This window comes from Meles meles, chromosome 5 (assembly GCF_922984935.1).
Source record: "Meles meles chromosome 5, mMelMel3.1 paternal haplotype, whole genome shotgun sequence".
NCBI lineage: Eukaryota > Metazoa > Chordata > Mammalia > Carnivora > Mustelidae > Meles > Meles meles.
The window spans coordinates 141,701,385-141,713,764 of record NC_060070.1 but is presented as its reverse complement, the minus strand read 5'-3'; the positions used below and the strand labels follow the sequence as shown (position 1 = coordinate 141,713,764).

Sequence of the window (12,380 nt, the reverse complement as noted above, 5' to 3'; positions counted from 1 at the left end):
GAACAGGGCCGCTGCCCAAACTCAGCCGGCCTTTCCTCTAGTTAACTCCGACCCGCCTTTCAAGTGTTGACTGAAAATGTCTCCTGGCCTCAGAAAAGTTCTTCTCCTCAAACTGTTAGAATCTTCGCATGCTGTTCGCCTCTTAGAGCAAAATGCTTCCTCAGAGAGACCCCAAAATGATCTGCTTCCCCACTAGACATGAAGCTCCCTGAGGTGGGCTCTTTGGTCGTCGCGTGGAACAACCACATCTTCCTTCACAAAGGATGGTCACAAAGGTGACCTTCAAGATATGGAAGCATTATATTTATACCTAACACTAAACACACTCCTGTCAGTCAAGTGGGACAAGATATCAGCTTTATTTGTTTTCCATTTCCTTTCTTTAGGTTTAGTTTCTCCTGCCTTCAGGTGCGCTGGAACAGGCCATCCTAGAGGACCTACCAGAACCTCACGCACTGAGGGGCACCTTTCTTTTCTAAGTCACCTGATGGCTTTGCTCCGCATACCTTTAGACTAGGATCTGGGGAAGGCCCAACTTATAACTTGACTGAAGGAAAGGCAATCCGAACCACCAGATTCGCTCATGCTCAGGCGATGGAAACCCTGTCACAGATGCCACCCAGATTCTTTCTTATTTTAGGCTTTTTAAAAGTAGGAAAACCAAGTACATCTTGGAGTCAACAAAATACAACAATTACTGAGCACCACTGGTCAGCAGCACCAACATTCCCCCATGGGCTATACAGTCTCCATGTTATTAATCAGGGATAGCTGGTAGGCAGAAACATAATTAATTAACACATTTAAGTAAATAACACATTTCCAGATAGAAATAATGAGAAACAGAGTGAGCTAGACCCCAAGACCTGTGGTCGGCCTTCATCATAAATACAACAAAACAGAGTGGGCACGGCTGGTGCCTGGCTCATATTCTAACCAATACGAGCAAGGCCATCATGTAGAATGTTCTCTCCAGCCCATTCTGCAGTCTTAGGGCTATCTGCCTCGACTCATGCCTACAGTTTGCTCCAACTCCGTCAAATCCTGGTCCTGAGTCAGGACAGACGCTGTGTGCCCGCGGACTGGAATAAAGAAGGCCGGCAGGCTTACCCAACATTTAGCCCTCAGATATACTGGGCCCAGTAACCACCTGCAAACCAATTTCCAACTTTCACTGTGTCATGTGGATGACAGAAGGTCACTAAAACGAGGAGTGATGTCTGTGACAAGAGGATCAGGGGTCAAAGTGTGAGAAGAAACTTTATCATCAAAAAGACAGTTAAGGGGCGCCTGAGTGGCTCACTCAGTTAAGCATCTGCCTTCAGCTCAGGGTCCTGGGATGGAGTCCTGCATTGGGCTCCTTACTCAGCGGGGAGCCTGTTTCTCCCTCTGGCCTGCTGATACCCCTGCCTGTGCGTGCAGATGCTCATGCTCGCGTGTGCTTGCTCTCTCTCTCTGACAAATAAATCTTCAAAAACAAAAACAAAACAAAACAAAAACCAGTTATGTGGTATTTGCCCTGTCTCCAAAATATGACAGGCAAGGATTTTAACTAGAAAAGATGCCTATATGTGTTAAGATGAGGGCAGAATGAGAAATTATACGTTGGGATCCACTGTATCTTGGTGGCTTTCCCTCACTGTCACTGATGGAGACAACACTGCAACCTATGGAAGGTTCTGGAACTGGGGGCAGGGAGACCTGGGGGTCAGTGTTTCCTCTCGTTCTGAGCTCCCTTTACAGTATCCCTTCCCTTTTGCTTCAGTGCTTCCTCAGGAGCAACTCCTGACTGGCGGGCCCAAACCCACCAAAGGATCTTCTGCCAAAAATGCAATTATCAAGCTCCCAGCGCCAAAACCCAATCCCACTTCTAAAAACAGTGCTCTTTAATTTGTGCTCTACCTCCAGACTGAGCAGTCCTGGAAATAGAAGTGGGAATTTTCCAACCTGGAAATAGTTCTGACTGAAACCTTCTCTCTACCCATTCTCTTTGGAATAACCCAGCGGGGCCTACTTCACTCACATGTGCCTAATTAGGGCACATAGTGTGGTTGCGGCAGTGGATGGAGACACTAAAAATTCACCCACCCGCAAAATTCCATTCTCAGATGGAACATCTTTGTTCAGCATCTTCCACCACCAAAAGAAAGTCCCCATCCTGGATCAGAGAACAAAAGCTAAAACAGCAATTAGGTCCTTCAGAACGAACCGGTACAAATCTACCCCATCACCCACAGATGAGCTACAACTTCGTGGACAAGGTTTTCTTTTCCTTTGAAGAAAAGTCGTAAGTCGGGGCTCCTGGGTGGCTCAGTGGGTTAAAGCCTCTGCCTTCGGCTCAGGTCATGATCTCAGCGTCCTGGGATCAAGCCCCGCATCAGGCTCTCTGCTCGGCAGGGAACCTGCTTCCTCCTCTCTCTCTGCCTGCCTCTCTGCCTACTTGTGATCCCTGTCTGTCAAATAAATAAATAAATAAATCTTTAAAAAAAAAAAAAAGTGGTAAGTCAAAAAGCGAGCTCACATTACAGTATGGTCTAAGGAATCTCACTGAAAATGTTTTCCATCCCTAATGCACATGCTGTTAACTTTAAAAAAACAAAAACAAAAACAAAAAACCACCTTTCGAACTGTGTCCTAGAGTTCCTCTCATGGCCTTAATCAAGTCAACTTCCAGCCTGTGTGCCTGAGATGGTATACTGCCTCTTTCTCGGGATAAATAATTTTTATCCATTTAAGTGGCTGGACTCCCTGCCCCCCCACCCCCAACTACCCACCCAAAGAAGCAGTAAATACGTAAATGCAGACCTCAGCAGCAAAACATACTCTGGTGAGCTCTTTCCACCCCATCCTCCCAGTCAAGCTGCTTCACATCTAGCTGTATGTTGTTCCTGTCTGCAAATGCTTGCTTTCTACCCTCTAATGGTTTTAATGAAGAATAAACCTGTTAACTTTGCCTTTGACATTTTTATACTTGAGAAGAAAGCAGGAGCAGTTCTCTCTGCCCTTTCGAGTATAACTAAAAACAAAGAAAATCCACGAGTTAACATCTGGAACAAAATATTAAATCAAATTTAAATGAAGTTGGAAGCCATTGATGAAAGTTTCCAAAATACATTTTAGAATACACTTCGATAGCCCCTTCCCCTCTAGCAATCTGCTATAATGAAGATGCAGAGAAGGCATACTTAAGAAGTAGTGAGATCTCCTTGTCCTATGAAATGGATTTCAACCCACTACCACCAACGTACACAGTGTAAATTTTTAAGCCCCAAGCAGAATTACATATCTATTTTTTTAATAAAGTCGGTATAATTGGTGACAAACATCCCATTCTTCGTCTCATTTTCGTCCACATCTTCAAACATAAAACATTATGCAAAATTCCCTGGCAACCTACAACACATAATGGGAACGGAGCCATTTCTGGTAAACACTCACCAATCCTGTGAGTGATCAGGGAAGGCAAAGTGGATTCGGAAGGCTCAGAAGGTGAAGCTATTTAGAAGAATGCTTACTAGCTTAAAATAAACCACCATTTCTCTTGTGAGCAAGCACACGCCTTCTCCCTTTCCACACACCCCTTCCCCGATTTTCATTAAAAACTTTGCATTATAGGGGAACCTGGATGGGCAGCTCAGGTCCTGATCCCGGGGTCCTGGGACTGAGCCCAGCCGGGCTCCCGCTCATGGAGGAGAGATGGCTTCTCTCCTTTCCTCTACCCCTTACCCCCGCTCACGCTCTCTCTCTCTCATTCTCTCTCAAATAAATAAAATCTTTAAAAAATAAAAATAATAAAGCTTGTTAAAAAACAAAATACTTGATTATATCAACGTAATTCCTTTTCTTTCTATCCTGAAAAGACTGAGGGTAACTTACTTGTTCTAGATTCTTCTTTCCCCACATCCTCACTGTACACATAATTTAGACCAAAACTCTCAGCCCCAAATCCTTAAATCTAGTAGCTACAGAATATTTAGCTGCATAACGTGGCCCCATGTACTGACTCAGACTACTTAATCACCTAATGGCTCAGGTGAGGAGAGTCGAACAGTGCTTTTAGAACATCACCCCACCTGGCTTTTTCCGGATACAAAATAATCAATGCCCTAACTTGGACCACTGTATTCAAAATCTATTTGGAATTACCGACATCCAAATGTTTGCATCCACTGGGTACATTCAGGACAAATGAAACCAAGCAATGAAAGTTTCTTTCAAGGGTGGCTTCACATACTCTCTTCCCCAAGAAAGGACGAGAAATTCTTTGCTTGGTTATATACACAGGTGCACCAACTACATGCAGAAAAGCAGGAAGGAAGGAGGAAAAAAGCCATACCACCGCTGACTAATCTGCCCTACAAACCAGAGAACCATCAGCACGTTAATTGAATCCAGAATCTGGGAAAGCCAAGGAAACTTAAAAGGGATGCATTCATAACAAGAGGAGGAGACTCATGGATTTAATTACTTCCACTATACATGACAATTAAGAATAAATGGTGGAAAACCACAAGACAGCAGACAGTGAAGAAAAAAACGTTAAATGTTGATTGCCATTAGCTTTAACAACAGGAGTTTCTAACACCTGCTATAAGCTCCTGTGTAATAAAAACGAAGTACTCTTCCTAGTGAATAAATGAATCCATTAATGTAAGCCAGGGTCTTCAGAAAGCACATTTAAAGTCCCTTAAGCCACCAAAAGTCACTTTCCCCAAATAGAGGCTTCAAAACAGGATGGAAATTGTCTGAACCTCTTCAAAGCTTCCAGTCTACATACGACAACACAACACAGAATGGAATATTACCAGACAAGAAATTCATTTAATAAAACATTCATTATTTCAAATACAAACAGCGGAACAACAACAAAGACAACAAACATTTATTGAGCTCACCGCGCACGTATCACCACAAGTTGGTCTCAGAACCACCCCGTGAGGGGCGCCTGGGTGGCTCAGTCTTATGCCTCTGACTCTTGCTTTTGGCTTGGGTCATGATCTCGTAGGTCCTGAGATCCAGCCCCGGGGCAGGCAACCCACTCAGCAGAGTCTGCTTGACATTCCCTCCATCTGCCCCTCCCCTCTCATTCTGTTTCAAATAAATAAATCTTAAACTTATAAAAAAGAAGAGAAAAGAACAACCCCCTGAAGGAGAAAGGCTAACTTGACCCAGACTGCAGAGTTTAGTCAAGAGCAAAGGAGAGGTTCAATCCCAGGAAGTTCCCTTCCAAAACAACCTCCCAAAGTGAGCCAGAGCTCAGCCTTCTGGTGTACCCACAGCTCCAAGAACCCAAACAGAACAAAGCAAGCTGGGGGCTCTATTAAGCCAGAACCCTTATCCATGCTACCCTAAAACAACATAACCAAGTGGAAATCCTCTTCAGAAAATTTCCATCTAAAGGGAATAAAGTCAAGTCAAAGTTTTTAAGTGTAAGTTCGTAAAAGCGAAAAAATTTATATAAAGCACTGATGGCGTTTTACTTCGTTCCCAACAGGACAATAAACTATCATATACGTTTAATTATAAATGCAATTTGGGTTGAATCATACTCCCCCCAACCCCAGGACTTGGACTACTTTCCAACACAATAAAATTCCTATCAAAAGCTCTTTCTCCATTGTACAGGCAAAGACAGGAAGACGGCAACTACACCAAGATAAATGGATAACCTTGACCTTCAGACTTTCACTCCAAAGACAAACCAATTTCTACTGTTCTCAAATTGGGGTGCAGCTCCAAACATCAGAGAAGGCCTCCACTCCAGTAATTCTAAACTAGTCGCAGGGAGCAGAAACTCTCAGTGGTGAATTTTTATGGTTCCACAAGGGATTCAGATGCTCATCCGTGGTTAAGACTATTAAACCACACTGCATTCCTGAATCTACTCTGGCCCTTCTTGGTGGGGGGAGGGATTACAAACAGAAGCAATACAGACAGAATCACTTTTGGTGCACAACTTACAATTTAGTTTTCTAATTAAACTAATTAGGCTTTGACCAAAAAAAAAAAAAAAAATTAAAAAACTATCAACTATCCTTGTTTAAAATGATAATCCAAAAATTTTTTAAATGATCATCTAAAATAGCAAATAATCCAAGTCCTCAGAAATGTCGGATGTTATCAGTAGCAATTTAACAGCTTAAGTTATTAATAAAATTATGTATCTATGGATGTCCTGAGCATTACAATAGGGAATTAAAACTATTTCAGCTCCTGAAGACTTGACTATTACAGAAAACTTGAGACCAGGAAAAGGGTGGATAAGCTAGGATTAAAAATTTTCTGTAAAACATGTATAAAGTAATATAAAAAGGAACGTAACTAGGTAGGCTAGAACCTATCAAAATAACTCCAATGCCAAATGATTTATACTCGTGGAAAGAAACCGATGTTTTACTTCTAAAATCAGAGAAACTGTAGGCTGGGAAGATTCTGAAATTAGACTGCAATGGTCATTCTACAACCTGGAGAGTTCACTAAAAATCACCAAACAATACTCTTTTTTTTTTTTTTAAGATTTTTATTTATTTGACAAAGAGAGAGAAAAATCACAAGTAGGCAGAGAGGCAGGCAGAGAGAGAGGAGGAAGCAGGTGCCCGTTGAGCAGAGAGCCCAATGCGGGACTCGATCCCAGGACCCTGAGATCATGACCTGAGCCTAAGGCAGAGGCTTAACCCACTGAGCCACCCAGGGGCCCCCAAACAATACTCAAATGGGTGGCTTGTAGGGTAGGTAACTTACATCTCAATAAAGCTGTTTAAGATAAACACCAGGGAGCACATCAGACTTTCCCGTGAACCATCTTTCCAAACAAAATTTTTCGACACAGTTCTGTTTTTCATGACAACAGCTCAGTCAGTCAGAGCTACCCACACTCCATGGTCATTCCCAATACCAACGGAGCGGAGGAAACCAATTTTATGCCAGTGTATTCAATCTCAGCCACAAGAAACAGGAGAGAATGCCAGGGAGGGTATGTACCAAAGCTGAAAACAAAAACAAAACCAGAACAACAACAACAAAAACACAAAGTCAGTGAACATCTCCCTCTTTCATCTACTTTCCAAAACTGCCGTAGGGTTGACCACTACTTTACAGTCAACGACCAAAGTGAATTTAACAGCCACCATTGGAAACTATAAAATCACCACCTATTCCCAAGTGTGTCAAAATATCCTACACTTGCCCTAAAACTCAAGGAGACATTGCATTGGACCCTGTTAATACATTCGCATTAAGTTAACATTAAGTAAACATTAAATAAAAACTGAAGATCCAGGGTAAGTGCCAAACAGTGAGGGGTCACACTGTGGAATGGCTAGCTGGCCCCAGGATCTGTCTCTCTCCCTGGAGGTCTGAAAGGATAGCCCGGACTAACGCTGATGCCCAGATCAGCAAGGTCAGCAGCGTGTAGCTTAATACTCCAAAGCTATTTAAAAGGTCCTCCCAGGTAAATCTAAAAGCAGCATTCATCAGAATGAATGACTAGAAATGAGTCAAGGACACCAAAGCCATTCTCCAATTATAAATTGCTTTGTTTTAGAATTTAACAACCCACCGCCCGCTCTTCCTTGTCTAGGAGGCTCACAGGCTTCTGCTTACTATGCCAAGATCAACGTGCATTAGTCTAAGCAATCTGATCTTAACCAGACCCTGCTTCTGTCACAGATAACTGAAGGGCAACATTAACTCACAGAACATCTGCTAACTGTTGGAGGGCACGGTGACAGGATGGCGAGCCGCCCTTCCCCCGCTCCAAAGACACTGATGAAACCATACCGAGCACGGGCCTCTTTGATGTACAATAGCCTCATTTTACACCAAGAGGTGACCGTACTCTCAGGACGCATCCAGTCCTTTAACCTGACCTCAACCCAGCTTTGGGGGAGTTTTTAAATACGATATTCACCGTCTCTGAATTCCACCAGCAATAATAATGATGCCCACCAAAATTACAAGACCAATTTGGTTACATTTGAGAACTTAATGACCCCCCCTTCCTTTGAAGTGGAAAAATCCCAGAAATCACAAAACCAATTACGAAAAGCATTCCTAACAGCTTTTTCCTTTTATTTAAAGTAAAGCAGCTTTTCACAAAACAACCCTCATTATTTTACCTGCGTAGGACTTAGGGCACCTATCTTCAAGCGTGGATATAAATAAACTGTAAAATCAAAGCATCTAACAGTTGAATAATTTAGTACTAGTACCAGATGACTGAAGTAAAAATAAACAAGGAAACAAATGAAATATTGGGGTGCAGAAAGGTCACAATACATAGTCATGTTCACTTTGAAGGAGCAGGGAATTATTTGAATAATCCTATGGAAAACTATCTCCTAACTTTTTCTGTAATTTTAAGAAAGTAGGAAACCTCACAGAACGTCTCCATGAATTTTAAGAGTTATGTAACACGTAAGACTTGGCAAGACTTTTTTTTATAAGATTTTATGTACTTTCTTAATAGGGGGAGAGAGGGCTGATAAGGAATTTGAGAGGCAGGGAGGGGGTTGTGGGGGGGTAGGGAAGGAAAAATGAAACAAGATGGGATTGGGAGGGAGACAAACCATAAGAGACTCTTAATCTCACAAAACAACCTGAGGGTTGCTTGGGGGGGGGCGTTATGGAGAGGGTGGCTGGGTGATGGACATTGGGGAGGGTATGTGCTATGGTGAGTGCTGTGAAGTGTGTAAGCCTGATGATTCACAGACCCGTACCCCTGGGGTAAATAATACATTATATGCTAATTTTAAAAAAATAAAAATAGGGGGAGAGGGCAAGCATGCATGTGTGAGTGAGAGGGGAGGGGAAGGAGAGAATCTTGAGCAGACTCCCTACTGAGTGCAGGGCCCCACCCCACCACAGAGCTTGATCCCAGGACCCTGAGATCACAACCTGAGCCAAAATAAAGAGTTGGACACTTAACCGACAGAGTCGCCCAGGTGCCCCAAGACTTACCAAGACTTTAAAAAACAAAAAATGTATACTTGGAGTAAAAAGGAGTAATTCCCTCTTTTTTTCTTTTTTTTAATCCTAAGGCAATAATTATGAAAATGCACTAGACACTGAGGACATTCAGTATTTTACTAGAAAGCCAGGAGTTAATAAAGTCTAGGCACAGTGGATGGGTGGCTAGCTGAAGACCTAGGAGTCGGCGAACCACGCTGGGTGTGGGTCTGCTTTGCCCCAGGTTCCCAGACCAGTACCCATCCTCCGGGGCTGTTCCAGAGGTTCCACAGACCCAAAGGAAGGGGGAACTGCTCAGTTCCCCAGGGCAGGGGGCTAGCAGTGCTTCAAGTCACTGACCTGTGAAACACTAGGCAGCCCAATACAAAGAAAGAAGCAAAAAATTATTTTACGACAAGACTTGAAATGAGAGGAGCAGCACATGCAGTGTGCTTTGGGAACGGTTTCTGGTTTGTTTCTTCATGTTTCAGCCTACTAGACAAGAAAAAGCGGAAAACTGACAAACATAAAATGTTAATAATTATCAGAGTGGCGCAAATGTCGCTGGTTTTCTTTTCCCTTTTTTTTTTCCAAGCATTCACAGATTCTAAATGTTCTAAATTAGTTCCAGATTAAAACAAATTACTCATGTGCTATAAAAGGCTACTTTAAATAAACCATACACAAAATCGAGTAGCACACTGCACCCAATTCTGTTCTTCCTCTCTCAGTAGTTCCTAATGTTTTAGACATTCTCAGTACTGCCCACCCTCTTGGTAATATAATTAACGTACTTTCATCTGCTACAACATTTACTGAGCATCCATCAATGAAGGTACTATGAGGAGACTGGGCACTACTCCCAACTCAGCCTTTCATCAATGTGATTTCTCATCCCCACTCACTACAGAATAATGGCTAACCCAGCTATCAATGGCAAAATTAATGGGCCTCCCTTCAGCAATTCCTAGAGTACATTCTTACCCAAAGAAGAGATTCTATACATAAATATAAACTCTGATGACAAAATAGAAGGTCCAGCCAATGGAGTGTGGTTGGTCTTGTTTACCGAGCACCTTCAGTGTTGACAGGCAGGACTGTGGAGACCAGGCAGCGTTTCTGGCAATTAGAAGGTTTAAGGACCTGCCCGGGACTTGACCACTTCCCTATCTGCCGCAGAGAAACTGAAGCCCACGTGCTTAAGGAAGCCTCTGCAGATCTTACATCTGCTGTTTCAAAGAAAAAAAAAATCGTAACTCCCTTTAAGAATAATTTTTTTTGATTTTCCACTCAAAATGAGGCAGAGCAGGAAAGAACGTGGGGTGGAGGGCGGAGGCTTGTTCACGTAAACATGAAGTATAGACAACAAAAAAGAATGGGCCACAGAGAAGATCCGAGCTCTGCTAGAGCAGTTCATACTTTTCCATTGACAAGGAAACATCTCAAAACCGCACGGAAGAAAAATCATCAAGGACTTTTACGTTACAGTGAAAATAACACTTTTTCTAACATGACACGGGCAGGAAGGAGAGCGTAGGTACAGAAGAAAGTATTTCCTTCTCTTCTTTTCTTTCTTTTTTTTTTTTTAAGACAAAGTTCGGGGTGCCTGGGTGGCTCAGTCGGTCAAGCATCTGCCTTCGGGTCAGATCATGATCTCAGGGTCCTGGGATCGCAGCCCTGCCTCGGCTCCCTGCTCAGCGGGGAAGCTGCTTCAACCTCTCCCTCTACCTGCCACTCCCCCTGCTTGTGCTCTCTCCCTCTGTCAAATGAAAGAATAAAATCTTTTAAAAAATTTTTTTAAAAATAAAAAACAAAGAGATAGATAAAGGCTGATGGGTTTCTTTGCTATTCATTGGTGCTGCAAGCCTGCCTCCTGCCTCAAGGGGGCCAACACTTTGACAGAGTTTACATTATCATGGAGACAACAGACAGGTCCCAACACATGGCTTGGAAGGAAAATTCCATTACTACCCTACAGGGGATGCCTAGGTGACTCAGCCAGTTCAGAGCCTAGCTCTTGATTTCCGCTCAGATCATGACCTCAGGATGCCAGGACTGACCTAAGTCAGGCTCCACAGTCAGCAAGGGAGTCTTGCCTGACATTCTCTCCCTTTCCCTCTGCCCTCCTCCTGCTAGTTCTCTCTCACCTAAGTAAAAAAAAAAAAAATCTTTAAAAAAAAAAAAAAAAAACCCTACAGGAGATTTCAGGACTAGGCCAGTCATAAGCTCACCTAAGATCTGAGCATGTTGTCTAAAACCATCTCACACTCGTGCTTTTCCCGCTGAAGAGGAATCAAGACACATTTCTGACCTGGAAGGAACTACGAAGAACCAGAATAAAGACTTCTCCATCTGAGAAGAAGCAAGAAGGGACACACGGAGAGGTAAGGGCACGCCACGCACTCTGGAGACACCCGAGCCCAGCATCTGCATTCCCGGAGATAACCCTACAATCTGGAACACGGAGAAGAGGGGTGATCAAAAGTCTCAGAAACTGATTTGTGTGCGTGCCCTGCTGAACCACTCTCGAAACTGAAAACAAGTTAACCTTTGCCTGGCACAAGGAACTTGCTCGAAGTCCAGCGCTTGCAGCACTGGTTCCGGATCCTGGCGGGATCACAGTCAACCCCGACCGCATGTTAACATGCATAACCCTGGTTATACGTTAAAATGCAGTTAACGAGGGGTGCCTGGGTGGCTCAGTGGGTTAAGCCACTGCCTTCAGTTCAGGTCATGATCTCAGGGTCCTGGGATCGAGTCCCGCATCGGGCTCTCTGCTCAGCAGGGAGCCTGCTTCCCTCTCTCTCTGCCTGCCTCTCTATCTACTTGTGATCTCTGTCAAATAAATAATCTTTAAAAAAAAAAAAAAATGCAGTGAACGAGCTTAAAAGTTTTTGCTTTTTAATTAAACCACAACAACCATGACCCTGTACCTCATGCACGAGCCAATGCTGGAACAGAACACTGAAGGGGGTGTGTTTGCAACAAACTCCAGAGAGCCGTTTTCAACATTTGGGAATTAGTTCAACATTCTTTTCCCAAGCAAAATGGTTTCCTTCCAAAAGTCTTAGTATCTACCATTATACACAGGGATTTACAAATGTTATTTGAAATGTATGCTTAAAATGTATACTACAGTTCTAACTAAATGTTAGTGATTATTCATTTTTGAGGTTCACAAAAGTATTTCATTCCAAAACTTGACAAGCCAAAATATTTAATCCTTGGATTCCTATTTTTAACAACACACTGAAATGTTAGAAATAGTGTCATAAAACACGCAAGTGGAGAAGTTCGACTTGCCATACTTTTCCTCCCCTCCCAGAGGCAATCTACCCACTGCCCCCCTCCACACCCTGGGGCCCCCGCCAAATTTCCAGAGTTTCAGCCACAGAAGCCCCACCACCCGGACCACAGTGTTCACAGACCAGTCT

The 12,380-nt window shown here is 43.2% G+C and overlaps 1 protein-coding gene across 2 annotated transcripts in view; it reads right to left on the bottom strand.

The window, feature by feature from the left end:
• JARID2 (jumonji and AT-rich interaction domain containing 2) overlaps positions 1-12,380 on the bottom strand; it is a 257,277-nt gene that overhangs the window by 158,684 nt on the left and 86,213 nt on the right. The gene's annotated exons all lie outside the window — the stretch shown is intronic.